This window comes from Andrographis paniculata, unplaced genomic scaffold (genome assembly GCF_009805555.1).
Source record: "Andrographis paniculata isolate CXL003 unplaced genomic scaffold, ASM980555v1 Contig79END, whole genome shotgun sequence".
Lineage (NCBI taxonomy): Eukaryota > Viridiplantae > Streptophyta > Magnoliopsida > Lamiales > Acanthaceae > Andrographis > Andrographis paniculata.
This window is the reverse complement of record NW_026137616.1, coordinates 4,470,487-4,476,353: the sequence shown is the minus strand read 5'-3', so window position 1 is coordinate 4,476,353 and position 5,867 is coordinate 4,470,487.

The window sequence follows — 5,867 nt, the reverse complement described above, 5'->3', positions numbered from 1 at the left end:
TCCCCGGTCTGGCCCAATTACCTGTTGGGAGACTTATTAATATGCGGTCTTTGTCAAACCCTAGTGACGTTTTTTTTAAAAAGAGGCGAAAACCACAGGTGCAAGCCGTCAGCTCTAGGGTTTCACGAAGAGCAAAATTCGTCTCCCTCCGTTTGATAGATCGCCGCCCATCCGGTGTTCGAGCGGGGTTTGGGAACAGTCTGGAAGGTCTCTAGCGGAATCAACCTGTTCGTGATTGCTGTTGGTGGTTCCAAAAAGGGTACATCTCTAGTTCATTCTTATAGGAGCATGCTTAGGATCGTTTAATACCATGTATGTACGCGTTGGCATCCAACAACGATCCGTGGGAATGAACAGCCCTCACCGGCGTGTTCCTACAATAGTAAATAGAGACAAACACAGCCTTTAATTTCAATAAAGATATGTTTCCCGTGTTACTCCTTACTGGTTCAAAATACACCAAGTGGCTGCATTTTCAAGATTATTCTTTTATCGATGAATTACTGAATTGGAAAGAAATCTCCATCACTTGTCATCAATATTTTGGTCTGTTTTTGTCAAACATTTACTCTATATCAAACTATGTATTCACAAGGTGCTATGTTGTCTGCAGCAGCATGAAGCGAAGAAGGCCATGGAGGAATCTGAAGAGGAATGATGCTGATCAAAACCCGAACAAACCCGATACGAAGCCGACACGAAACAGACCCGAAAATTAAAAAATTTAAATTAACCTAAAGAATATCATTTTTATTTTTATTTTTATAGTATTTTATATTTAAAATAATATAAATATTATAAATTAAAATAATAATAATAAAAATTTCAGGTCAACTCGAAACACGAAATCCAAAACCTAACCTGATTTTTATATTTCAAGTTATCAGATCAACCCGAAACACGACCCGAACATGACACTAATTTTTTTCGTTTCGGGTTCGGGTCAACCTGATTTTTTTCAAACCCGAAATACCCAAACCCGAACCTGAAAAATTTCAGGACGAACGGGTTCGGTTTTTCAGGTCGGGTTTACTTTTGACACCTCTGGACCAATCGGTTGATCTGATTCCAAAACAGATTTTAATTATGAACAATTAATATAACTGCAATGGTTGGCCAATTTGATAACAAAATCATGCAAATTTAACTCCGATCAATTAAAGACTAATTGATCAAATAAAATATCTCAATAATTCAACACAAAAATGCTCTGAAATCAATTGTTGAAACTTATCAAAAATTAAACCCTAAGCCCAAAATATGTCGTGTTAAAATAATTGAGATAATAAAATATAAAGCAAATGAATCTAACCTCATTCCATTAGCATTGTCGGATTCGGATCTACAAATTGAACGATTTATGTTGTTACTTTCACGATTAGATATAAAAAGTAATTGATGTTGTGCCTAGATCTCGATCACAACCCTAATTTATATTTATCATTATTAATTGGTCTCATCACACACTTAATAAGTTACCGTGTTAATATGACTGATAGACTTAATATTTATATTTAACCTACAATTAAATTTTTAGTATAACAAGAATAGTTAATATAAAATTTTAGAACCAAATGAAATTTTCAGTAAATTACCGAAGTCACTGAAGGATCTTATGCTAAATTTTATAATTTTTTAATAAAATTTTCATAATACTCCATTTAAATTTTTACGTATTATATTTTTACATTGAAATACTATTATTTTTAGCACCCATACCAAATAACATAACATAAAGTTGGGACGAAATGAGAATTAATTTATTTATTTTATATTATTTTTAATTTTGAAATGATGTTACTTAAACTAGAAACTATTTTATAGTTATAAATAATGTATAAATTTGTCAGTAATATGTTATAAATTTAGTATTATTAATATCAATTCAAATTAGTTTAATACATATAACAAATAAAATTAAATATAATATAATTTAATAGGATATACACAGCATGTGCTTACTTCCTAATTTTGAAATATCTTAAAGTATTTTGAGATGTATTTGCTATAGAAAATAAGGATATATAAATGAAAATATTGACCAAGAAAATTAAGAATTGAACATTCTTTGATTTAATAACTATGAGAGAAATAACAGTTAACAAATATTGAGTCTGTTTTTTAAATATATATTTTTTAATTTCTTTTTTTTACTATTTAGCATTTATAAATATTTATAAAATTATACTTATTTTCTTTTATACCTGTCATGCTCAAGTATAAAAATAAAAAAAAATAATAATAAAAAGTTCTCCAACTAAACCCACCAGTATTTATATTCAAACTCACTTACTCCATTAATTTTGTATAATATTTCAATCATTGTGCACATTGTCTTCTCCTTCAAATATACTCATCATCTCCATTATTTATATATTATATATTCCAGATCAGTGTCTAATTTATGCACAGACAAATCTTTAGAACTTTTTTATTTATTTATTTATATTATATATTTAATCGAACTTGCTACTGTACTTTATCTTTCATTCTAATTTTTATTTTTTTTTTGATTTATTCTATCTATTTGTGTTATTTAATACATTTGTATTCACAAAGTTTGACGTTCTGAGAAATAATACAATTTAGATGCCGGAAGATGTTTACGGGCAGTTGTTGCATTTTTCATTGAAGGTATAGTCAATCATCAAACTCGATAAATTTTTTTTTTTTTTTTTTTTTTACTTTTTATATTTATTTTGATTTTGTAATTATAATTATTTTAAAATATTTGAATGAATGTTGTTAACTATATATAAATATGGAGAAAATATTAGATTAAATTTTATTTTTGATTTTAAATGCTTAATGATAACTTTTCATAATATTTAGATATTTTGTATTAGTTACAAAGATTATATATATTAATTAAATATTTTTGAATTATTTTTCATTTGTATACATATATTTATGTATTTATTTTATTTATTTTTTAACAAAATATTCTCATTACAATATTATATATATGGGAATATATATATTTGATTTTATTATTTAAATTTTATAACCAAATATCATATCACATGTATATAGGAGATTAATTTTGAATTTATGAATATTGTCCTATATTATTTACTCTTTAATATTTTCTTGAAAAGAATTTATTATTACTATTATTACTTTCTCAGATTATTGAAATAATTACTCGATAAGATCACTTCAATTTATTTTATTATTAATTATAATTTGATTTATTGGTAAGTTATACTTAGGATAGCATACCCTACCGTACCGAAAATACGGGTCGATATCGATATCATATCGAACTTTTCGGTATGACTAAAATACATACCGGTACCGTACCGAAAGTTTCAATATACCGAATTTTTGGTACGGAACCGGTATATACCGTTTATACCGAAAATTTCAATTTCGATACGATATCGGTATATACTGCTTATACCAAAAATTTTGATTTCGGTATATATCCATTATACCGAAAATTTAATTTTAAATTTCAAAATAATTAAAAAATTAATAAATATCACTATTCTCCACCACAAAAATATTATGAAAAAACCAATAAATTTTCAATAGTTTATATATTTTTTTTGTTATGATTTAAAAAAAATATTAATAAATATTATTTATATTAATAATTAAAATATTTAATAAAAATAATATCGGTACAGTATCATATCGAATACCGAACTTTCCAAAAATTCATATCGATACCGTACCGAAAACTTCGGTACGATATTCATACCGTACCAAAATTTTTGATATTTTCGACACGATACGGTAGGATAAATCGGTATTTCGATATGTTCGGTAAATTTATCCATCCCTAGTTATACGTGACCAACATGATGTGAAGTTTTTCATCAATAATAATGCTAGCGAAGAAAGTAACATTATGTTATTTACTATGGCATTCATATGTTTTCACTTGGATTTATTAACTTGTAGGAGAATATTTTAAAATTATACTCTCTCCGTCCAGTCAGAAAGTATACATATTTTTATTCAGGAATGTCCAATTACAAAGTAACAATTTCATTAAATACCTCATTTTTTCCACAAATATCCCTACTTTATATCACATCATTATTTTTATGCCAAAAAAGTAAGAGCACAAACGTCATTTTACTACTTTTACCTAGTAACTATAATTAAAATATTATTATTCCTTAATCTCCGGGCCAAAAGTAATTGTATACTTTTAGCTTGAACGGAGGGAGTATTACAAAATATTGAAATAATTTTTGATGAATTTATTTTTAGGATAATATTTATATTTAAGACATATATGTTCTCATACACTTATATATATTCGAAACAAATATATAATTATTTTATATTTACTGTTTTTTTATTATTTTTATCCAATATTATTTTAATAATTTATATAAATCGTGTATCGCACGGATTTATACGTTAGTATTTATTAATTAAATTCACTGGTCCACCGAAATAAAATAATCAATTTTTTTTTCTGCAATTATATATATATATATATATATGTAATTTCATTCTTTATTCTAAACGCATCCTATAAATAATACTCCATCCGTCATTTAAATCTATTATCACTTTTCTTTTTTTGGTTGTTATCCAAATTTATTTCCGTTTCTTTTTTTAAGTAAAAAAATATTCTCTCCGTCCCACATAATTTGTCCCTATTTTCTATTTTCTTCCGTCCCACATAATTTATCCTTTCTTTTTTTTTGGAAAATTAATTATACATTTTAATCATATTTTAAAATTTAAAATTTAATGTTTTTTAATCTTAATTAAACTATTTTGTTATTTTAATCTTAATCTATAATTATTTTTACTAAATAATAATTATTTTTACTAATACACTTCCAAATTACTTACTAATTATACTTTATGTAAATTCTTGTGTCTACAATAATACACTCATATTACATGGGACGGAGGGAGTACCACTTTTCTTTACAAAAAAAAGTAAAAAAATTATTTTTACATATTTTTCTTAAAATCCGTGCCCGGTCAAATGAGTACACAATTGGATGATGCATGGAGTATTAATAAATAGAAAATGCGTAATTAGTGGTGGGACCATATATTTTATTTAAGATACCTGTTCTTCAGCGTACTTTGTGACAAAGCATCATTTTGTGTATATAAATATAAATAGCCACGTTTTTATACAATAGATTATCATCTTACAAGCATTGATAATAAATCTCATATTATAGTATTGCCTATAGCTTTAAATATAATGTGATTTATTTAACTAATTTCTATTATTTTATTTTTCTAGATTATGAATCTTTACAAAGGATTTAATATAACTTGCATGTAGTGGAAAATCAAGGGACATAACAACTTTAGATACGAAGGGTAACAATTGTTATATAAAATGTTTTAGTGTAGCGAAGAAGGGTGTTTTTCTGTATATTTTAAATTGCTTTTAATCATTTCAAATAAAGAATAGATGATAATATTTTAAATAAAAACCAAAATTCACAAATAATTATTTTGTATTTATTTATTTATTTTCAGTAATACAGTGTGAGAATAAAAACAAAAGTCAAAGGCAAAAAATGATCTTGAAATTTACAAATGACTATAGAAAGATTTGTTCATTCAAATAATTTTGTAATTGATACAATTCAATATAAATATTATTAAAAAAATATAATATAATATATATTTACAAAAATATAATATATAATATATATATATATATATTTGAAAAAAAAAATTATTTCATATCTAACATGAAATATATATATATATATATCAAATCAATAGAAAATATAAAGTGACACACCCAATTTATTTGTTTCTACAAGATAAATTTAAGATGCATTAGGGCAGGGAGGGTTGATTATGCAATGGGCTCCTCACGGGAGGGAATCCTCGGCCCCATCTTTTGCTCAGGCCCGCATGCATTT